Source organism: Trachypithecus francoisi, unplaced genomic scaffold (assembly GCF_009764315.1).
Source record: "Trachypithecus francoisi isolate TF-2019V2 unplaced genomic scaffold, Tfra_2.0 Lachesis_group17, whole genome shotgun sequence".
Classification (NCBI taxonomy): Eukaryota; Metazoa; Chordata; class Mammalia; order Primates; family Cercopithecidae; genus Trachypithecus; species Trachypithecus francoisi.
Genome location: NW_022681462.1, coordinates 17,576,762 through 17,601,875, shown reverse-complemented (window position 1 = coordinate 17,601,875; position 25,114 = coordinate 17,576,762). Strand labels below are relative to the sequence as shown.

At 36.6% G+C, this 25,114-nt stretch overlaps 1 long non-coding RNA gene across 1 annotated transcript in view; it reads left to right on the top strand.

Annotated features, from left to right (window-relative positions):
- Positions 1 to 18,654, top strand: part of LOC117099755 — a 33,980-nt gene extending 15,326 nt beyond the window's left edge. The window contains exons 4-6 of the long non-coding RNA XR_004443991.1: positions 7,110 to 7,397; positions 16,863 to 17,174; positions 18,149 to 18,654. This is a non-coding gene — a long non-coding RNA (uncharacterized LOC117099755). The remainder of the gene's footprint in view (positions 1 to 7,109; positions 7,398 to 16,862; positions 17,175 to 18,148) is intronic.
- The last annotated feature ends 6,460 nt before the right edge of the window (positions 18,655 to 25,114 follow it).

Below are 25,114 nucleotides of genomic sequence, written 5' to 3'. Positions count from 1 at the left end.
GGAAAATATCAATCAGGTTAAACCTACAGATCTCAGTAATACACAGCTTTCAGTGCCTTGCTTCAAATATTTAGGAGCAACCCTACATACGATTCTGCATTATTTATCTGAGAAGTGGCAAACCTGAGGGTTATGAAAGCTGCTTTCATTTCAGCCCATCTGTAAACTCAGTTTTGTACAATTCTGTACCTGAAAGCTGTGGTCTCATGTTGCCTCCACTTATACTAGGCAAGAAGCCACGGCTTATTCTTCCCCTTTTCTACCTGTCATCCCTTTAGTCACCTTGATTCCTTGATATCCCAGAAAAATAGTCACGCCTAGAAGTTGGAGGAACTTAGGAGCATTGGTTGTTTTTTTTTTTTTCCTTTTTGGAGATGGAGTCTTGCACTGTGGCCCAGGCTGGAGTACAGTGGCGTGATCTCGGCTCACTGCAGTCTCCACCTCCTGGGTTCAAGCAATTCTCCTGCCTCAACCTCCTGAGTAGCTGGGACTGCAGGTGCACGCTGCCACACCTGGCTAATTTTTTGTATTTTAGTAGAGATGGGTTTTACTGTATTGCCCAGGCTGGTCTTGAACTCCTGAGCTCAGGTAATCCACCCACCTCGGCCTCCCAAAGTGCTAGGATTATAGGCATGAGCCTCTGAGCCTGGCTGGAGCATTGGTTCTTATTTTTTATGGGTCATAGAGTTTCATGAAAATCTGATAAATTTCATGAAATCTTTCATCAGAAAAATGTGTAGCATGATTTTGCAAACAATTGTGGGTTATGAGGTTCACAGAGTTTTGGAAGCTCATCTATGGAGCTCAGGTTAAGTTAAGAACTCTTATTTTAAAGGATTATGTAAGAATTTCTAACAGTCCTTTAGGGGACCTGTGTCTCTCCTCCCTTCTTGCCTCCCTCCAGCATGTGAAGAAAGATGGCCAGCTAACAGAAGAATAGATTTTGTTTGTTTGTTTGTTTCCTTGTTGCTGTTTTTTTTTTTTTGGGTAGAGACAGAATATGCATGTGCATGTCAATGGCAAGTTGTTCTTTACAGTGTGGCCAGTAGGCTCCAGAATGAGGCATAATGATTTCAGTTATTTCCTCTTCTACCTTCTTTATTTATAACCAGGCATCTGGCTTTGATGTATTTACTTTAAACAAAGTAAAAGGACAACAGCGAGGTGGTAATAATCACGCTAGTAAAAAATAGGCAAAGTATAGAAAAATATTAGGGCCTTCATTTTCTCACACTGTTCATCCTATTCTTCGGGCGAGGAATATATTGGTAACTGGAAATTACAAGCTCAAGTTATTCGACTTATGAATCTAAGAATTTAATCTTTCTGTTTTTGAAGAATTGTTCATATGTTGAACCTAAATCTTTCTTTCCAAACTGAAGTTCAGTTTCTCTTGTACATCATAGTAGGAAATGTAACTTGGTCAATAAGACATCCAGAAACTAGCAGAAATCAGCCAATAACTCAGATTTAAGTGGCATGATAATTGGGTTTCCTAAGCATTTTTTGGTATTAAAACAAGTTAATCAACCATAAAACACAAACTCATCAGAATCTAAGGTCTTATTCAATTAACTTCTGGCCTCAAACACTTAAGTGTTTTTTTTTTCTTTCTTTCAAATCATTATGTCATATTTTGCCAAGAGAGAAAGGATGGTCTGGAGTGAAAAATTCCAAAGATGGAATAAGAGCCAATCCTTTTAAACTGTATCATTTTATCCATGATTATTATTTTTATTAAAAATAAAAACAAAAGTTTTCTTCTTGCCCAGAAAGGAGATGAAATCTTAAACTTACAAGTTGAAACAGAAGGACTGAAGTTTTATAGTTTTTTGTTTGAAGTGACCCTTGTATTCTTATATTTACTCAAAACATTGGATAAACTAGAAATTTGGGAGGCAAAATAACTATTAATATAATACTATCAACACATGATTTTCTGCCTAGATGCTTTATTTTAAGTTGATTTACAATTGCTTAAAATCTTTTCTTGGTATGAAGGTCATAAATTAATGGTTAAAATAGGCAAGTGTAAACCTTTACTAGTCCTCAAATCACAGCTTTAGCTTAAGCTTTCCTGAATGTGAGCCTGTAAGTTGCCAAACTACTATGGTAGAGTTAAGAGAGAAAAGGAGGCTTTTTTCCCCCTTTTTATCAGACAAAACTGGGTTAAAATCCCATATGCCATATATTTAGCTATCTGACCCTGGGTAAATTATTTAATCTCTCTGAGCCATGGTTTTCAGCTGTAAAGCAGTAGGAAAAACATTCTTCTGATAAGGTTCATGGTAGGCACACTGATTTAAAAAATCAGTTATTTCCCTATACCTTGAATTGTTATTACACTTGGATGGTGTCACTATGACTACAAAGGTAGCAGAAAAAATGCAGTGACTCTGTGAGATAGTTAAAAGATCAAGAAAGGCAGTGGGTCAAAATTCTGGTAGACAACTCGAGAGTTAGGACATAGCACAGTCTGCATTGCTTAACAATGAGGCCATATTCTGAGAGATGCATTGTTAGTCCATTTTGATATTGTACAAACATCATAGAGTATCCTTACAGAAACCTAGATTGTATAACCTCCTACACACCTAGGCATACAGCCTGTTGCTCTTAGGCTACAAAACTGTACAACATGATACTATACTGAACACTGTAGGCAACTGTAGCACAATGGTAAGTATTATGTGTATCTAAACATAGACAAAGTAATGCATTGCATGAGGACTCTATGACAGCTATGACATCATTAGGCAATAGGAATGTTTCAGCTTCATTATAATCTTACGAAACTATTATTGTATATGAGGTTCATTGTTGACCAAAACACCATTATGTGGGGCATGACTATAACTGGCTTCCAGATGTGAGAATGGGCCACTGGGCAAGAGTACTCTTTGGTGTCTGTGGTCAGAGTTGGCAACGAGAAATCTAGGGGGTTGAGTATGGTTGGTTAAGTCTCAGAGCATCATGTGGCCAGCCAGGGAAGGAATAAAGGAGTCAAATATTCATTCATTCATTTACTCAAAACTAAATACTGAGAACCTGCACTATTTCTGGTAGTGGAGTGGTTTATTGTCTAGCTGGGGAGAGAGAAAACACACACACATAAATTATAATGCACTATGATAAGTGTTGGAGATATTAACAAAGTCTTTTGAGAACAGAGAGAACAGAACACTTAACATTTGAGAACTTGAGAAAGGTTCTTGGCTCACTAAATGTTTATGCAAAGAGGGAGGAATATTTAGTCTGGGTGTTAAAGGATGAGTAGAAGTTTGCCAAAGGGAAGATGCAGTAAAAGAAAATTGTAGTTTGAGGGAAATAGAATGGATGTAGCTTGAAATTATAATGGTCTGATGTATAAAGGGAATGATGCCAAATTTAATAGACAGTCAAGAACGTTGCATAAAGAGGGAGGTGAGCTCAGATTGGGAACATTTTTAATATGCTGATTCTACTTATATTGTGTAGGTAAATGGAGAGCTATCAGAGGTTTACTGAAGTGTTGGATGACATGATAAGTTTGGTTTTAAAGGAAGATGACTCTAACAGCAGGTTCAGGATGGGCTATACTGAGAACAATCAAGTCACAGAGATATTAGGAAGCTCATTGATTTAATAAATACTGTAGTCATTTTTGGAGGAGTGAGGAATAATCATATGAAACACATCTAAAAATATTTTGAATTTTGCCAGATTTCTAGCTTACAAAGTATTCTTATACCCAGTACTTCATTTATTCTCTAAATAGCTCTGTGAAGTAAACATTAGTATTAGTAGTACTTATATTTTTTAGATGAAGAGAGTGAAAATTAGAGAAAATAAAAGACAACCATCTTCCAGTTACTAAGCGGGATGCTGGGATTAGATTAACTCAGGTATTTGATCTACAACATCATTGATTTTTTTTCTATCATACAGTTGCTCAGAATCCAATTGAATTTTCCAGTTGAGCATGAAAATTATATTGTTGCAAAAACAGCTGCAATAATTTACCTTCCTGAATCAACATACTTGGGTATCTCCCTTCCATTCTGATTCTGGACTTACCCATATGACTTACCTTCTTAAGTGGGACAATAGCAAACATGGCTAAATTGGAGACCTGAAAACTATTTGTGCAATGGGGCTTGCCCTTTCGTGATACACTTTGGAACCCTCAACCTACCCTGTGAAGAATCCTTGGCTTGCCTGTTATATAATGAGACATGTGGCCAGATTATCCCTATTGCTCCACCTGAATTCAAGCCAACCACAAGACATGTGGATGAGGCTGTTCTAGATCATCCAGCCCCAGATAAGCCAATCCAGCCCAGAATCACCCAGGTGATGCAGAATTTGTTTATTGTTTTAAGCCATTACGTTTGGGAATTATAATGCAGCAAATATCAATGAATAGTCTATATTCTGCAAATGCCCTTTGTACCTACAGATATTTGAACAAAGCAACAAAACAACAACAACAAAAATGTATTGGAAATATCCAAAGGTTTTATTTCTACCACCCTGAGCAGTGATTTCTGAACTCGGCCACATGAGAATTACCTGGACACTTGTTTAAAAACTCAGATTCTTCCAATCACCCTAGACCCCCTAACTCAGTATTTGCGTGGCAAGAGCTTGGAAGGTTATGTTTTAAACAAGTTTCGCAGTGATTCTTACATTTACTAAAATTTGAATTTAACTATTCAAAAGATATTATTTTCCTCACCCAAATATTCTTTCATGAATGTCTTTTACTAATGTGGTAGGTCACCTGGAAGTTAACTTTTAAACCATGATTAAAGAATCATAGGGTGGGCACAGTGACTCATGCCTGTAATCCCAGCACTTTGGAAGGCTGAGGTGGGAGGATCACTTAAAGCCAGGAGTTCCAGACTAGCATGGGCAACATGGCAAGACTCGTCTTTACAAAAATTAAAAAAAAAAAATAGCAAGGTGTGGTGGCACACACCTGTAGCCTGCCGTCCCAGCTTCTCAGGAGGATCGCTTAAGTCCAGGAATTTGGGGCTGCAGTGAGCTATGATCCTGCCACTGCATTCCAGCTTAGGTGACAGAGCAAGACCCTGTCTCAAAAAAAAAAAAAAAAGCAAGCAAACAAACAAAAAACCACTAAACAGTAACAACCCAAAGTTGGTTTGTTTGTTTTTCTCATAGTGTTATTCTCTGTAGTCTCTATAGATTTATAGCATAAGAAGAACCCAAAACTTAGATAGGGGCTAAAATCATGTTACTAAAAATTGGCAAAAGTGTGTAAATATTAAATATTTAATGTTATTTAGTGTTAAATATTTACTTTTATACCAAGGTTATGCTACTAGTGAAGAACAGGAATGATATGGGGAAGAAATGAAGAGGAATGTGATAGGTAGAGATACTCTGCAAGAGAGGAACAGGAGGCTTAGTCACTGGGGAGTGTATAGTCTCTCAAAGGAAAGTGAAGATGAAGAAAAATAAAGAGAAAAAGGAGCAACAAGAAAAATAGGATAGACTTGCTAAGTCATGACCCTAACATAGTTTAAGATTAATACCTACTGTAGATGTCTCGAGTTTCTTTCGTGGATTTATACAGTGACACAGAAACAAGATTCATGAGGCATAAAAGAACACTACAATGCCTACGTAAGTACTGGTGTCTCCTAACCAACGGAAAGGGGAGCTGAGAGCTAACTCCCAGTGAATGAGGGGGTCTGGTTACACTATGAGCTCAATTAAGAGAAAATCAACTGGCTCATTATTATACACAAGGACATTCATTCTTCCAAGTGAGGAGAATGATTACAACTTGAATAGGAAAGCCACAAACCACTAATCAGGGTATCTCAGGTTTGACCTATTCAAGTATATTCCAAATTACCCAATTAGCTGGATTGCCAATAAGTTTCTTGTAGCAGTTATATTGGCACTGATGATACCATAATCAGTTGTTTTAATCAAGCCTTTGAAAACAAAAATGATGGGCTGAATATAGTCATAACAAGGACTGGGAAATTAGAGCCACCAGGTCACTGCTGTTGGGTTACTCCACATTCTGCTCTAGTAACTGTTGCTAGAGGATGGTGTGAGCTTTATTTGGTTTGGTTTTTGTATCTCTCCTCCCTCCCCCAATCCACAACACCCAAGCTCAGGCTTTGTCCCCAATTCCTAATGTCCTAGCCTCTCTTGAGGGGCTAGCATTGCTACTTGAGTGACCTGTACTTCTGTTTTTTCCTGACTCTGAATCCACTGGCCTTCTTGAGCCATATCTTGGTAACCTGGATTCTTAGCCATCTTTTTTCTTTTTTTTTGCTACACATTAAGGTTGAGCTGGGCCTATATTCCCTAAATCATAGAGGATGAAAAATGAGAAACCTGCCCACTCTCACCCACTCCTCCACTCCCACTGACTTTCCTGATTATTACAGAGTGATGGAGTACTTTGTTTTTCTTGGCCAGCAACGGTTTGAGGGCAGGAACTGCTCATTCTTGTAGCTCCAGAATACATGCCTGGCAAATAGTACATACTTAACAATTGTCTGATGAATGAACCAGTAAATAAATGGGAAAAAATGAAGTTTAAGATCATAATTCAACAGGAACCCTGTCAGTCTTGTTTATTCTTAATAGAACATAAAATGATGTCTAGAACATTTGTGCTCAAGAAATATTTTTTGAATGAATGAATGGCTATGAGCAGTAGTTCTTTGCTCTTTCTAATGGAAATCTATTGAGTTCCATATTTGGATTGAGGTCAGGATGGAGATAAGGGAACAGTCACAAGCTGCAGGGCAGGGATTAAGAATTCAGTAATATTTCACTAGAATCTCAGAAACCTTAAAATTGTAAGCTGACTAGATGTCAGGATAATCTTGGGGAGGTCATTGGTCTTTCTATTGCCTATGGAAAGGGGATTTGAATCAATCCTGTCAAGAGGACTGGGTTACCCAATTATAGCACTGTCATAACAAAGTACAATACTGTGGGAACAAGAAGGCTGAATGATTGGGAAAGTTGAAGAAAAGGTCAAAGAGAATACTACATTTAGGCAGGTCTTTTTAAGCATTGTTGGCAAACGTGCATGCAGAAGTTCAAGAAACTATTTGTCTTGGTTTGGGTTTCCATAGATGCAGACCCTGAGACAAGCATTCAAGTATGAGTGATTTCTTTGGAAGGTGGTCCCAGGAAGTGCTGGCAGGAAAGTGGGAGAGTGACTCAGGAAGGAAAGAAGACCATGAAGTTGTGGTATCAAGTCAGTTACCTACCAGCAACTGGAGGTCAGGACCTCCAGAACACTGTGGTAGGCAATGGAGGATGCTCATCAATTATTCTTACTAAAGTACCAAAAAATGGAGCCAATCATCCACCAACTTCTTGCCTTGGTTGAAGACATTCACTCTTCCCTTGCCTTGCAAGTAAGTCAAGCATGCTTCCTGGGCAAAAAGGATCCCTGGGCAGAGCATCACTCAGTCCACTGTAGCTCCTGATTAAAATGCAATAAAACTAAAATCAATACAGCACTGGCATACCTTGATACCGTTTTTGCCTTTGCAACTTATTCCATTCTTCCTCCTCCCTGTCTTCATCCTGAACTCTATAATAACAAAAGATAGTTAAAGGAGGCATTGCCCCTTTTGTTCTTGCTCAACCAAGACCTGAAGCAGAGTTGGATTACTTCCACAGAGCAGGGAGGTTGCATTTCATTTTGCTAGGAAAACAGGCAAGTTTCCATGAAGAAATATCCTCCCTGATGCCCTTCACCCCTTCTCTTACCCTGTACCTGCATAGAAGAAAAGAGTGATCATTTCCCTAGACCCCTGGGTAATTGATCCTCTTTGGTGTCCTCTAACATTTCTGAAACTGCTTCCATATCCTGGACTCTAATCTATCTGCTTAACTTTCTGGAAGCAATGCCATTTCATCGTGAACTACTTAAGGGCAATGTTTGAAATTTTGGTGCCAACTTTGTATCCTTTACACCTGGGACATAAAGCGTGCTTAAAAATATTAGTGTTGCACGTGGGACATAAAGGGTGATTAAAGATATTATTTTGGATGGACGAATGGATAAATAATGAATGAGTGAAGAAGTAAGTGAATGACTGCCCCCGTCCCCTATGATATTCTGATAACTGGCTTGGGGATGAGTTTGCTTCGCAATCCTGATCCTTGTTCATTGCTTCAAGTGATTCACTATCTATTCCCCAAACCCACTAGGGTGTGACTGCTCAGGACACCAGCTTTTGCAGAATGGCATCTCAAACCCCAGCTTTCACTCTTCTTCCCACATCTCACCTTCTCAACTCTTCATATGCTTTCCCTGCCCTTTGGTATGCAGGCCCTTGCAAGAAGGTAAGATATTGATTAATAATAAACTCCAGTAAGCTCCAGTCAAATTTTATTAAAACTTTCTTTTGAGGGATATTTTTATTTTAAAAGATGATGCCAGGATGATCCTAAAAGATGCCATTTCTGAGTCTGCAAAGTGGTTAGGACATATATTCTGGAGCTGGTCCCCCTGCTAGGCCCTAATTCTGCCATACAATCACCTTCCTCTCTCTTCTGTGGACAGAGATTGGGCATGGGGGTGTGGCTTTCCTGCCCCATCAACTGTAAATAAATTATATTCCTCTGTGACCATTGCCTATCTTATTTCCCAACAAGAAGACAAGATGTGGTTTGGGGATTTCAACTTCCAAGTTCAGCTGTGAGGCCTATGGACTGAATCTTAAGATTTTTCTTGACATCAGATACTTCCATGTATATGGCAATTCCTGCCACAGAACTCTACTCTCAAAAAAGCCCCGGAACCCCTGAGGTAAATGCCTGAAGAAAGGATGTGGGTGGGGAACTGGGGAGGTGAGATTTTAACCAAGGGTATCATATAAGTATCACAGAGTAGTCCCAAAATGAGTAAAAATGACCCTAAAGTCCTAAAAATGACCATAAAGTTCATACATATGTAAAAAGAAAATGGCAGAGAAAAATAAGACCACTGTCTCTGGCAAGAAAAGTCTGTGGGATCAGAGGGTTTAGGTTTACAAGAGTCAAAAGGAACCCACACTTGAGTATCTTGAGGATGTGGATAATGACCACATAAACTAAATTTTTCTCACAAACAAAAAGAACTTGAGTAGTGACAGATGATGACATGGAGAGGGCTTAGGGTTATAGGAGGGAGAAGAGTTGTGAAATTAGCAAGGAAACAGGTTTTTCTTTAAAAAATGACAGTGATCTATCTTAATTTTGGTGGATCACTTTATGCAAGGCCTCACAAAATCTTACTTGCAAAATTAATTCAAATTAGGTATGAGCATGGTCATATGTATTGAAACCTAGCTTGTAGTAATAAATGGAACAGGGCAACAGTAAATGACAATATATCATGGGGAAAGGAGATTTTTTTTAGTGCAGGGCTTGGAGGCCTGGTATTTTGTCTGGTCTTATTTAACATGCTCATTAATGATCTGCAGGAGGATGTGAACAATAATATAATAATAAAATCTGCACATCAAAATTGAAAAGCAAACCCTGATGAAGTCTGAAAAGTAATGCAAAGGAATCTTAAGGCATCAGAAATTAGATCAGAAAATAAAATGAAAGCTGAATGGAAAGGAAAAAGATACATGCATTATATACATAATCTTAGTCTAAAAGATGATATACACAACCTTATTGTATAATTATATAATTAATTATATTACGTATTTATTACATATAGTAGTATATTACATGTATAAAATCTTCTAAACATTACAGTAAACAAAGATTTTCTTTTTGAAGAAAATCTAGAAAGCAATACATGTGTCAATATTGGAAAAGATTTTACAAGAGCGTGGGGCAAAAAGTGCCTCAAGAGCGCACATGGCTGGTGTGTGGCCACACAGAGCAATAAAATATCCATTCGGTGGGAATTTTGGGAAATCCAAGTTTTCCCTGTTCCAGCACTTCCAGACTCTCATGTTTCTCTATTGAACATGCACACAAATGCATGTGCACTTCCTGCAAGGAAAGAAAAACCTTTTTTTTTTTTTTTTTTTTTGCAGTTGGGCATATTCTAATCAACATGAATTTTTGCCAGTTATTACTACTGTTAGAAAAAATATTGTTCTTATATCTATACAAGATATAGTCTTTAGAAGTAACGTGTAAAGTATTTAATTCCAGAAAGAAAGAGCCCAAATTAAATTTCTCAAATGAACTGAATGCTATCAAATATACCACATTTTCATTAATCTCTCCCTTTTATGTAGGCCAGTCTTCCTCAAACATTTTAATCTCATGTCACCTTTACACTTAAAATTATTGAGGATCCTAAAGAGCTTTGATTTCTGTCAGCTACAGCTATCAACATTTACCATATCAGAAATTAAAACAGAAAAAATTAAAATATTTATTATTTTGTATGAAGTAACATGAAACAGTACACAATAACATACTGTGTTTTATGAAAAAATCCTTTTTTAAACAAAATAATTAGTAAAGAAATGGCATTGTTTTACATCTTGACAAATCTTTTTCACATTTGGCTTAATAGAAAACAGCTGGACTTCATATCAACTTCTGCATTCAATCTGCCGGACATGTTTTGTGGTTGAAATAGATGAAGAAAATCCAGCTTCACATAGACATGTAGTTGGAAGGGGAAAAACAGTGCAGACCCAAATCCTATTTTACCTCCAGCTGCATGAGAATAACCTTTCACAGCATGGATAAGTCTAAGTGCTTGGGGTTTGTAGTGAGATTCTAAAACACCTTCAAATCTAACATCTACAGTCTAATAAAGGCACCATTCTAAGAGGTCAGACTGGACAGTACTTTTAAAAATAAGAAATAACTGGAAAAAAGCTCTTGGGCTTACCAGCTTACCAGTTGGTATGAAATTTAGTATATTTTACAAATGTACTTGTATTGTTACCAATAGGAGCTCAAGTAAAGCATTTGCAATGCTGAATTCTTGATTTACATTAACACTAATATGGAGGTGACAAAACCTGAAGGTTACACAAGGATAATATCTGGAACATAAAGCACCAAAACTCGGAAACTGGGTTATGTTACTAAAGGAAGTCCAAGGGCAAACAATAACACTATTCTGTAGAACAATAAGCTCAGAGAAATTCTTTAAAAGGGTTCCAAGTCAGACCATTGGATCACCTTTCAGCCTGAATTGGCCAATCAGTTTGGCAAATATTTTTACTGTGCTGATGACTAGTTTGAATGACTTGACCAAATAGTTGTTTTGGCATTCTCTAAAATATTACCAAAGGATTTGACATGCAATTCTGGTTATGTAACTACCTTGCTTGCTCAGATTTCTTCAAAGGCTTCTCTTTGTGGTGTGCTCCAAAAATCACATAGGAGGATTTTTTAAATGCAGAATTCCAATACCCATCCCCAGTCTACTGAACTCTAGTTTTGAGGAAAGTGGTTTCTGGGAATATACATTTTTAAGTTTTTCCACAAGTGAGTCTTTTCATACTCAATTTATAGACAGAAATCTAATAATTGTAGGATCACCTACAAGGTTCTTCATGATGAGTCTCCAAAGTTCCCAGTTTAATTTGACGTCACTCAGCTCACAAAATACCCAAACATTCTCCAAATGTGCCTAATTTTCTCATATCTTTTTTGCCTTTGACCCTGTTCCTTCCTTAGCAATAGTCTTTATCCTCAGTCTTAGGTATGATTTGGCCAACTTTTATTCCTTTTTCAAGAGTCAGGTCCATATCACCTCTTCTGTAAAGTCCTCCCTGATTTACCAAGGAGCGTGTTCTTATGTTTGTGCCTTGCACCTCAACTACCACGTTGTAAGATTTATCCCATTATAGAATAAGGTCCATTTACTTGATCACATCTCTGTTAGCTCCTTGGGGGCATAAATTATATTTTTTTGACTCATATATCCCAAACACTTAGCTCATTACTGAAACATTGTATATGCTAAATAATTTTTTTTTTTTTAAATAAACGAATGATTGAGTTTAGCTCTGGGTATAAAATCTCTCTTTGGGGAGAAATGAGACATACATTTGGTGGCAAGTGTCTTTTGAAAAAAAATCTCCTCAATAACAACTGTGTTTTATTCTAGTACATTAGTCATAGCATAAATATTAAAGGGCAACCATACTTCCTAGGAAATATAATGAGAAGGGGAAAATTCTGACAGCACATATCAACTTTAGTCTTTTTCTTAAAAGATTTTTTTGGCCGGGCGCGGTGGCTCAAGCCTGTAATCCCAGCACTTTGGGAGGCCGAGACGGGCGGATCACGAGGTCAGGAGATTGAGATCATCCTGGCTAACACGGTGAAACCCTGTCTCTACTAAAAAAAAAAATACAAAAAACTAGCCAGGCGAGGTGGCGGGCGCCTGTAGTCCCAGCTACTCGGAAGGCTGAGGCAGGAGAATGGCGTGAACCCGGGAGGCGGAGCTTGCAGTGAGCTGAGATCCGGCCACTGCACTCCAGCCCGGGCGACAGAGCGAGATTCCATCTCAAAAAAAAAAAAGTTTTTCTTAAAAAACCACTTTATTGAGATAAGATTGACATATGAAAAGCTGCACATATGTAACATATACATTTTGATGAGTTTGGGATAATTATATACCTGTGAAACTATCAACATCAAGGCCATAAACATGTCCATCATCTCTCAAAGTTTCCTCTTACCGTTTTTATTATTATTGTTGTTGTTTTAATTTTTTTCTTTTAGTAAATTTTTCTTAGTTGTTGGCAGAAAATTAAAAAACAGAAGGAATGCTACACACACACACACACACACACTAAGAGGTCATTGTATATAAAACTAGCTAATGTAAATCAACCTTGCACAAATAACATGAGATGGGAAAAGGGGAGCTGCCACACCCCTTCAAGGTAGGAAGTGTCATTAATATGCAAAGGAATAAACAATGGATTCCAAAATCAAAGTCAAAACAGGAATAAATCAGAGCGATAAGGTGAAAAATGATGGGATAAGCAGCAGTAGTGGCTGTTAGTATGTACACCTGCTGGTGAGACAAAGCAATCCAGGAAGGTGCCTGGGAAAAATTCCAATGCTGAGACCAAGAGCAAAGACGTTACTTTGAAATAGTCAAGGGATGAAGTAGAGTTTGGGATCCTTTGAATGTTTTCGTAAGGTCAGAATGGAAAACCCAGTTGACTCAGAACCGTCTTAAATGACAAATGAGCTGCCGGTAGTCTTTTTAAGGGGCAAGTTGATCAGCACTTTCTGAAGTTTTCTAATAATACAGGCCCATTGTTTGACTACTCCTTCGGTTATGCTGACATTTTGTGACCTAGGATCGTTAAGATGATAGTTAGAATTGTATCCAGAGAAATAAAGCACTCTTATCATGTCAGAATATTCTAGACCTGTGACCAAACAGGTCAGTTTCACTTACACCTACTTGCCATAATAGTACCAATGGATGGCTCAAGATAGGAGTATGTGAAGCCTCCAAAAGCATCATATTTTCTAATTCTAGTGCTGCCTGATGATGTTGGCTTGATTCTTTTCAGAGGGATTCACTGTTTTCATTTTTCATCCTCAAGCTACCAGCAACCACAGAAAAGTCATTCCTGGAGTCTCCTGATTGGAAATATAAAAACATTGTACATGCACCTTGTATATTAAGTTTTCACAAATCAATCAGACTCATTATGACTTTTCAAGACTATAATTCAACAATTAATCTGATGTTAGAATCAGTGTGTTTGGTAAAATGCAGATTGTTGTTTGAATAAATATTGTGATGTTATTTAATATCCAACCTTATTGGTAAAAAATAGAATGGCCCCAACATGATTAAAATATTTGTGAAATATTCCATTTTTGAATACTCCCAGACCAAAATCCAATTTAAAAATGAATCAGTCTAATAATGGGAGAACCTCCTAAATAACACAGGTAAATATCTTTGCAGTTCATATTGTGTAGGTGAAAACTCTCTTTTAATTCTCGCAGTAAATATATAACATGGAAATAAAATGTTTAGCATATACCAAGGAATAACAATAGCTTACATTTATTAAGGCCCTCCTATGTGCCAAGCACAATGGTATTCTTATCATTCCCAGATGCACAAGAGGGTGCAGGCAAAGGCATTGCAAGGGTAGCAGTATGTCCAAGTACAGAGAGAGAAAGTAGAATCTGACCTACTTTCAAATAACTTGGAAATATGATTTCCCCGTAAATGCTATTTCCTTGTGTTTTACTTTCATATAAGAGTCAGGCTAGGGCCTGTGTCTGATTTCTATATCAGTCATTCTTCTTGCCAGCTGTTTACCAGTCACAATTGATGCCTTTTTTTTTTTTCTGTCCTGAACACAGAATTTCAAAATTTTCCAAGCTGAATTAATTTCTTTCAGTTCTTTGCTTTACTTGTCTGGCTGCTCTGAAAGCAAATCTAATTTGATCTTGGCCTCACCCCTTTGTCCTTCACTGCCACTTTTTGATCCTTTAGCCCTTTCACACTGCCCAGTCTGCAACAACTACAACAACACAACAACAAACTAGATAATAATGCATTACTTAGTTACAGGAAATTTTCATGTAACAAAACATAAGCAAGTATGTAATGAACAGAGTCTCTTCTTTGTAGTGATTAAACTTAGCTGTCAGGGATTTATTTCCTACATGTTAACCACAGTGCTAGAAAATAAAGTATAGGAGTGGAACATAAATATCAAAAAATTACTTAATGAATACTGTGAGGAAGCTGAGACATCAGCTGAATCAGGAGAAAGCATTGCTGATTGCAAATCACTAGACTGCTTCTCAGCTGAGCAAACTATTCTATAAGCCATAACTCACAATGGGGAGTACCTGCAACAGCCCAACTCCTACATTTATACCCTGAAGGTGCTTAGGGTTTAGAGGTGCATATATTGCCTGATGAATGTCCACCTATGGCTAAGCAATGCACATGCATGTGTATGTGTGTGTGTGTATTTGTGTATGTACTACATCTACTTACAAATATTATACTTACTCCTTTATTAAAAGAACCATTACTTGGCTCATTTAAAACAAAGTTGGATATTTTTATATAAACAACATTTTCAAATAGCTGATAGCAGATTTCTGCTTTCCTAGTTGATATTTAATTTTAAAAGTAAGACTTCAGAGCCTTAAGTATACACTTAAGAAGTCTAGCAGTCAGTCAATAAGAGAATTGCTCGCCTAAATAAATCAGGGTGAGAAGGGAAAAGTCTCCCTTTTGTTTTTAATATGAAAATTCTGATTCTATTGGAGTTTCACCCATGTTTTGGCACCTCTAGCAGGAATTCAGCTCTTTGCAGGGAAGGAATATGTTCTTAGATACTCCCAAGAAGTGAATGGAAAGAAAAGAACCCTAAGAACCCAAGAATGTGTATATCACATCTAGATCTCTGGCTCAGGAGAAGTAAAAAATGACGTGAGGAATGTAGCGTGTATTTCCCCTGGGCTTTAGTAGAACCAGATGATCTCTAATTTTTGGACTGTTTCAATTCCCCAGGCGTCTGTGATCATAATGTTAGGACCAAAGGGTGACGTGTGTAACAGGAGAGAGGGGTTATCACTGGACCAAATACATCTGTGAACGTACAATGGCATTTAATTAAAACAAACAAACCCTCAAAAAACAATCTTAAATTCCTCCTTGGAAGGAGAGTTCCACAAAGGCCACCACCATGTTTGTTAGCTTCTGTTGGGTAGATGGAAGACATATGCTATCTATATTTTTTGGAGTTAGACACATCTAGTGACGTTCAAACAGGAACTTGGAAAAGGTCAAGTAGGAGTACTTGCCTGTAACAACACTATGATGTAGATACTGTTATTACTTCTACTTCTTAGGGAAATAAATTAACCTAGAAAATGGGTAGAACTGGGCTTGGCAAACATGCAGTTTGATACTTACATTAGCAACAAACTATCCTGCCTCCTAAAATGTGTGACTGTGATTCCTTAAAGGGTAGAATGAGCAGATAGGCAGGAGACAAAGTTGTATCCCTGTTTTAGTGTAGGGCTTTGTTAGCGATCATTCAATTTTCCCTCACTTTCTACTTTATACCTATGGTCACACTATTATTATCTCCTGCATATGCCACACTCTTGTACTCCATTTGGTTAGTTTCATTAGTGTTTATAATGATTTCACAGCACCGGTTGCATACGTTGGGAAAATGTATGCACTTAATTGTCACAGGGCAAGAAACTTAGCTGATGGAGGTGAGATGATGAAGTGCTCTGAGAAGATCACTCAGAAGAAAAGGATGTGTACTAATATGAAAAGGAAGATTTCCTACCTAGGAAACAGGATATCAGAGGATAGAACAAGAATCAGAGATATGTTCTTAAATATGCAGAACAGGTAAGCAGCCTGTCAAAAGTGGGGAGCAGTGTGTTCCCATTACAATGTCAGAGGATGATCTATCTGATAATCTATGTGGCATCTATTAATTTAACAACAACAATAGTGATGATGATAACATACTGAAGTCCAAGAGGTATTAGTCTCTCCTCTTCCCTTGAGGTAAACACACCCTTTTAAATCAATTTGAATCAATTATATGTACATTACATCTCCACAGAAAAGAAGACGACCACAGAATATCCTAAGTAACTGCACATATCAACATAACTTATATTCACACAGAAAAGAAGACTTGCTATAGCAACATTCTTGAAAAGATGTCTGGGGATGTTGCACTGCTAAACCTACCTGCCCCTGAGTAACTCTATTGTGTCCCAGAGTTCCCTCTGATTGAATTCCACTGAGTCACAGTGGCAATTGTTTTGATAACATACCCTTGATCGGCTTCCTTCCCTTTCTCGCTGGTGTCTCCTCTGATCACTTCCAAAATAAACTACTTACACTCAATTCTTGTCCACAGGTCTGCTTCTGGGGAAACAAAACCTTAGTAATTTCAGAAATATATACTTGGAATATGTCATGTATTAATGGGTAAAGACGCCATGGATATGAAGGAGATTACCTATGGAAGAATATTAAGAAGAAAAGAAGGTAAAGAATCTTCCTTGAGGAAACATCCACATTTAAAGCTCAGGGAGAAGATATATCAGCAGGAGCATCAGAGGGAGTTGTGGACAAAATATTTTCAAAAATTAAGATGTGAAGACCACTAGAATTTGCTTAAATGCTGTTGGAAAAAGATATCATAGCAAACAGGAGTGTGAAAATATAGGTAAGTGAAAAGAGGAATAGTCATTGGTGTAAGATTCCTAAGGGAGTAGGATAAAATTGAATCCAGGTCCTGAATGCTGGGATAAACTTTGCAAAATATTTGGTAGACTGGGTCATAGAAAACAAAGGAAGTTCTTCTCTGATATTTGGATAATTCTATATTTGGAAACAACAAGATAATGGATTGTCTTTCTTCCTACTTTTACCTTACTGTTTGAGTACTGGCATGAACAAAACTCAGAACATAATGAATCTCACTTATTTCCAAGTGGGCTACTGCATTATTTAAAAAAACACATCACATGGACATGGAGTTTGAGGAGAAGATTTGTTCTATTTAATATTAAGTTAGGCTTCCTTCCTCTATTCATCAAATTGAACTGGATAGAATAGGAGTCCCTAATCCAACACCTCCAACTGGAGAAACAGTCTACTGATTCTCACAGATCTCATGTCCTGCTTTGTGTAGATAATTTTCATATGGATTATAATGAATAATATTAATTTAAACAATTCCCTAGAAGCCTAAAACATTTTGTTTCAAGCTCTTCTTTGTCCAACTAAAAATAACATCTGGTCTACAAGGCTACCATCATAATTGAGTTCTACATCTCCAGTCACAACTAGAACCAAAATTACAGTGAACATACAATAATTCTTTATCTCTTGGTTCCAGATTTTTCTCAGTTATTTATACCTCTCTATTATGGTCTCATGTTCCTTTCTGTTACAGAGTTTCAGTCTATGGTGAGTCAAGCAATTATAGGGCTGCTTAAACTCTGGTTCATTAGCCATGGTCCACTAGCATCCATGTCATGGCGCTAGGGTTTAATATGGTTAATAGGATCCTGGATGAGGACATATATTGAAAATTAACTTTAAATTAAACATAAAACACTAAAAATTATTAGAAGCATTAAAAAAATAAATTTTTCCATATATGGGTTAGAAAATCTGACTTTATTTTGATCGTAGGGGCTGCTGGCTGTAGTGAAATGTATAAAAAAGAGAGCGTGATCCTAGTTTCTGTCTCTACTATGAGTTACTTGTGATTAACTTCAAATATTCCCTCCACAAGAAGAGACCCAGGAGAAGAAAATGAACTTCAGTTATTCTAGCAAAACCACTGTGATATTTGTAAAGATTCAAAACCTATAATAAAATGTAGAAAAGGAAACTCCATTTGAAATGATTTGAAATCTCACATGGAAATCTAGTTTTTTAAATCAGAGCTTAGTCAGAGAAAATAACAGAATATTGTAATAATTGAATTACAAAAACAACTGAATTTTGGAAAATAATTTTTTCTCTCATGTGATGTGTGTATGTCTATCTATTTAGCAGTGGTGTTATTCTATCAAATGGGATTAGATTCATTTCTGACTCCTGCTAAGCACCCTGTCCCCCCCACCCTCAAGATTATGAAAGTGGAAGGGAAGGGGGAGATAGGGAGGAAATATGACTTATTTAAACTGTATAAAAATGCTGAAATAAAATGAACATTCAAAACTCCTATGATTGAATTTAATCTTTTGTTCAACTCATTCACTTAGGAAATCTGTCTCCAAATGGTTCATATCGTAGAATATGATGACTCCAGTAACCTCTCCTAGACTCCACATTTGCTATAAAGACTATTGTGGCTGATGATAGATGATGAAATTTACTCTCATGGTTTGCAGGGAGCCTAGTGCCAATAATTTGAGACTTTCCATGATACATCACTAACTTTATATTCTAAGCAATCACAACCTATTTTTATCCACCTGCTGTTTTATGGCTTAGAAATCACTTTATTTGTTTGTGATGGTAATTTACTATAAAAAAGATTTTCAAATTACATATTTGCATTGAGTTAGGGAAGGAATTAAAATGCTTTGTTCCACCCTTCTTGGTAAATAAATATAATCTTTTCAATAGTTTGAAGGTTCTCAAGGAAATGAGACTCTTGGTCACTTTTAGAGTTTTTTATTTATGAACAAAATCTGTGGGGGCATATTCAAGTTTTAGGCAAGAGAAGCCCAGAAATCAGCTCTTAAGTTAGTAGACAAGGGTGGTAATGACATATTTGGAGGACTTTTATCATTTAGAATATGTTATGGGTGGCTCTTTCAAAATATTGTTTACTAGCAGCCATCGAAATAATGTTTCTCTTACTTCAGACATCTGATGGCTACCTGTATAATTTCTGCCTATAGGAGTCTATTATACCTATATCATTATTTGCCTAATTTTTCTTCAAATAAACTCACTTTTCACTTCAATAAATTTACATAAGGGAAATTTTATATCACAACTATAAATTAAAACCATGTTTAACAACCATAAGTAAAAGGTAATTAAAAAATAAAATCAATCTTATTAATTCTAGTTAGATACTATTCCTATTGAAGAATAAATCATAAAAATAGACATTCAGATGGGTGGAGAGGCCTTCAATATATACTGGTATTAAATGATTGCTTTCTCCTTGAGAAATAAGAAGGGTTGAAAGATAATTATAACATTATAACTTTATGTTATTTAGCATCTAAACCAATACCGCTAGTAGTATACCTCCCACACTTTGCATACAATGCATTAAAATAGTAACTTGCAGCTAAATCAGTTGGCACTGTCTTATACACATTTTACCACAATTTGATGAGATCTAAAAGTGTTATTGTTTCCTTTTCTCCAATACCTCAGTGATGGTTGGTTTCAGTTGAATGGTATCTTAAATTTTATTTGAATCATTCTACCACCGATAATATAGAGCCGCTTATAGTTAAACCATATGTTGCTAATAAATTGCTCTCCATCCTCTCTTAGTTTAACCTCCTTGTCATTCTGGTCAGCTCTATGCCCAGTTTCCAAGTATAATTAAACATGTGTGTGAACATGTAGTTTTTTATATCAATGATATTTATTTCATAAAAGATATAGATGGACCAGCTCACATCTTTTAAAATCACTCCTATTTAGGGTATTCATGGTAAAATTGTTTTACCTTTTCTGTATTTTTGAAATGTTTCATAACAAAACATTGGAAAAAACAACTTATAGTATATGACTACCAAAACCATGCACTTTCCAATTTGTTCTCAAGTTAGTGGTTAAAAGAAAATGCAATATACTATAGCTAAATAAGGATATTACTAAATTTTCTTCACATAGGTTTGAGTTCTTAGAGTCTTGGTCTAAGGAAGGTCTCGAAACCCCAAGTAAGGTCCCAATAAATATGTAGGTAAGGTCCCAAATATATGTATATATTTGGTTTATTTTTTCCACTCATAGCTAGAGGTAAGTAACTTCAGACATTAAGCCTTCTTTTTTCATTTCTGATTTGTTACATTTTTATTATAACAAAAGGTTTCTGAACTTCAGCATTGGGAAGGTACAAAAGGTAATATTCAGATATAAGGAGGATACATGTTTGAACTATTGTATAAGTATCAACAATCCATTCCTTTCTGTTCATTTGGTTTCAAGTTTGCTTGATTTGGCCTCTCAAGCTTGAAGTATACTAATCTTTCTGAAATTACTTGGTGAACTTTTACCCTTAATTTCCAGAAGTAAATATTCACTCAAACAGTTGTATTCAACTGTGTATATAGGGAGCATTTAAAAATCTTTGTAGTAACTTTTGACATGTTTGCAGTAAAATCTCCAGCGTTACAGTATGCAGCAAGCAGTTTTCTGAATACAGAATAATACATATGACAGTTCCACAATACGAGTGGTCCTCATTACCTTCCAACAAATAATAGTGACTCACTAAATAAAAATTAATGATTTTAATGAAGAATGTTTGAAACTTGCCATTACTGGAGAAAGGCAGATTCACAGACTAAAGCAAATGATAACATCTTCTGAAATATGACTACATTGATTCCTTACTCTCAATTGATACACAAACTGTAATAAAGCTTTTACTGTTATTCAGTATCACAATGGTATTAACAATATAATTCAAGTTGCTTGGTGGAGAAGCCAAAACAAAGATTATATAATATTGTTTTTTGATTTTAAGTTTTAAGATCTTAACTCTGTTTAACCTGCTTGCATCAAGATCCCCAAAGTGATAAAGGGAAAAGAATCAGTATGTGAAATACACTCATATTCATATTTTTACTCTCATAACAGCTCTTCAACAAATAAAATCTCAATTATTTGCAATGGCACCAGCATAAAATATTCTATGACAAATATTTTAATTTGTGTGCCAAAATACCCTGTTTGGGCAGGCAGGCCATGCAAAATCTTTTAAAATCTATTTCACATTTTATTCCTTGCGATTATTAATTACAATTACTATGGGTTAAAAAAAATCACAGTGCCTGATCTTTCTAATACCCAGTATCTTAAATCAGCACTGCATAGTGTATATAAATAAAGATTATACATGTTTTCTGGGACAACATGTCCTTCCTCACCCTTGAAGTTTCTGACAGGTGGCCCCTAGTGTAAACCAATTCACTCTCCAGTTGGCACATCCCAGAACACATTGAATTTGTCTGTAACTAAGGCATGTAGCTCCAGAATTTTTATCTTTAGTTGAGGAAGTCTGGACCATAGGTCTATAGGTCACCTACCTAAACATGTTAAATTTGTTTACTACAATTATTCTTACTGCCAGTCTAGTTCAACATGCATAAATAACTTGATACTCATTAAGTCAAAGGGATTTTGAAGCAAATAAAAAACAACATAGCTTACTATGTGCACTGCTAGATGTTATTGGTAACCTTTAAAACTCATTATCTATATGATGACAATATTGTAAGGTATTCCAGAATTGCTAACAACCTTTTATAATGAATGTCGGTTGTTACCAAACAACAATATGAAAGTGTAGAGGGAAAATGAGGACATTTGGAACATCAGGAAGCGTTACCATAGTATTATAGAGGCATAGAACTGAAAGGAGTGTAAGAGAAAAAATAATAATGCCTAGCACTTCATCTTTTTATCCAATCAACAAACATTTATTAAGCTTCTACTACATGCCAGATGCTGATGGTAAAAAGATAGAGAAGGTACATTCCATTCATGAGCAAGGGCCAAGAGGGAGAGAGTGACACACAAGGACACAAGTCAATAGATTGGTGGGAGCTTTGAGAGGAGAGAGGGCACAAATCTGAGTGAGGACTGGAAGAAATTCCCTCTGAGGTTTATTTATTTCCTTCTTGTAATCACCTCTGAATGGCACCTGCATTTCACTTAGTCCTCATATGACTGTAAGTGTTTTATGATGGCTTTCAATGGGAGTTTACTGCTCCTAGTAAAGTAAATATTTCTTTTCATGAAGGAATTCACACTAAAACATATGTATTTAACAATTCTCAGTAGATAATTCTCAAGCAAGAAGATGTCAAGAATGAAAGTACTTGTACTCTCTATTTAAGTAGATGATTGTTTAGAATTAGATTAGTTGCTGTCCTCAATCCCAGTCACATGTTAGATTCACCTGTAGATCTTTAAAAAAATACACTGCTTGGTTTCCACCCTAGACAATCTGATTTAATTGGCCTGAGATAGGCTAAGGGAATCAGTATTTTTGTAGAGCTCCCCAGTTGATTTTGTCCTGCCAAGAGTTGAGTGTTTGGTTTAGAGTAGTGGCCTTTTTCTATCAGCTCTATCTGAGATCTGAGTAAATCCTTCAACTTTCAAGCACCATATTAATAGGACTCACTACTTGCTAAGGTTCATAACGGCCTGGATTAACCTCCTCTGCTTTCTCTGAAGCCCCAGAAGCATTGGGCTTCTCCCTGCTTCATTTTCATTTCCTTGAACAGCCAGTCATAATCCTTTTAGAGCAACAGTGTGCTTCTCTTATTCTGGGGCAAGTTTCTTCATCTAGTTCTTAATATGCCTTTTTGCTGGAAACTGACTTAAATTTTCTCCTCCTTTTTTGAACATATGTTATTTTTATTATAAGATATGTATTTTTATAGAAAATTAGTAAAGCATTAAAATAAGAACAAAGGTTACTCCAAGAAGCAGTACTTCTTAGGGAATGTATTTTTAATCTTTTTCCTATGTTTATATAAATGTATATATATATAAACATTTTATTTACAAACAGTATCCTATAGTATCAAAATACCTTTTATAACCAATACTTCACATGAAAAATTTTACCTTGAAGAATTTCAATATTTATGAATAATTTTATAGATCATAACTTTAAATGGCTGCTTGGTGTTCTATTGAACATGTTATCCTTTCTAAAAAAACAGCTTCCTTTTTTTGGGCATTTAGGTTGGCACCTTTTTTTTTCACTTCCAAATGTCCAAATTTGGATTTTATTTTTTAAATGCCAACTTAGACTCTTTGGGGACTTTAAACCATGCACAAGGATTTTAGTATTTTACAAGTTTTGTCTTCTATATCATCTCTTGTTTTCATCCTCTTTTTAAAAAGGCTTTTTTCTTGCATTCTTTTCCTTCTTGCTTACCCTTTGACCATCAGAGAAGCGAGTGAGCTGGGCTGGGAGTTAGCCTTATGGCAAGCTCCCCTCTTGCTGCTGGGCCTACCCTTTACCTCCAGCTCTCCTTATTCCAGGAAACACTGGGGATGCTCTGCCTGGAGCTCTTCCTTCTCTTTCCTGGGCCACATGCTCCTTCACAAAGGGGTCAGAACAGGATTTACTTCAATGTGCTCTCTGTGTCACAGACATTCTCGGAAGTTCCCGTTGTGTGTACATACTAGTATCTCTAGTGTTTATTGCTGGTGAAGGTTTTCCTTTCTAGATCCATCACATCAGGTGTGAGAAGTGAGATTCCAGACTCAGACATGAGTAATCAACCCCCAGCATTTACCCGTATTATGTCTTCATGAACTAATTTAACTATCTCCACCTCAGTTTTCTCATTCATGATAAGGAACAGTAATTGTACTCCACTCATCACATTAGTGTAAGAATCAAGCAAGATAGTACTCATAGGTGCGTAGCACAATATCTGACACGAAGTGCTTCATAAATGTTAGCTTGATGATGATGATGATGATGAAGACAAGAATTTCAATGGAAGTCTCAGGTTACCATTGTGCTCAGAAGCATTTCATGAAAGATGAATAAAAAGGACTCTGATTTTTTTATTGGAAGCACATTGTTTTGAATTAAAGTGAAAAGGTGTTAAATTACAAAACCAAATAATAAGTTACTGAAAGCAGACTTTTTATTGTCTTAAAGTTGAATCACTCTGTACTTACAAAGTTGTTCTTACTTAATAGTTAAATATGTTTCCAACACTTGTAACCCCAAAACTCAGCCACAGCTTAGATCCTGTTATGGACTGAATTGTGCCACCTGCCCAAATTCACATGTTGAAATTCTAACTCTCGGTGCCTCAGAATGTGACTGTATTTAGAGATAGGATCTGTAAGAAGGTAATTAAGGTTAAAAGAAGTCATTAACATAGGCCCTAATCCTATATGATTGGTATCCTTATAAAAAGAGGAGATTGGGGCCAGGCATGGTGGCTCACGCCTGTAATCCTAGCACTTTGGGAGGCCAAGGCAGGTGGATCACCTGAGGTCAGGAGTTCGAGACCAGCCTGACCAACATGGCAAAACCCTGTCTCTACTAAAAATACAAAAATTAGACGGGCATGGTGGTGGGCACCTATAATCCCAGCTACTTGGGAAGCTGAAGCAGGAGAATCGTTTGAACCCGGGGGGCGAGATTGCAGTGAGTGGAGATCATGCCACTGCTCTCCAGCCTGGGTGACAGAGCGAGACTCTGTCTCAAAAAAACAAACAACACAAAACCCCCCAAAAAACAAAAAGAGGAGATTAAGACACAGATACACACAGAGGAAAGACCATGTGAAGACACCAGAGGAATATGGCCAGCTGCAAGTCAAGGGGAGAGAGCTTAGAAAAAAACAACCCTGCTCACACCTTGATATTGTCCAGCTAATAGTGATAGACTTCCAGCCTGCAGACTATGGAAAA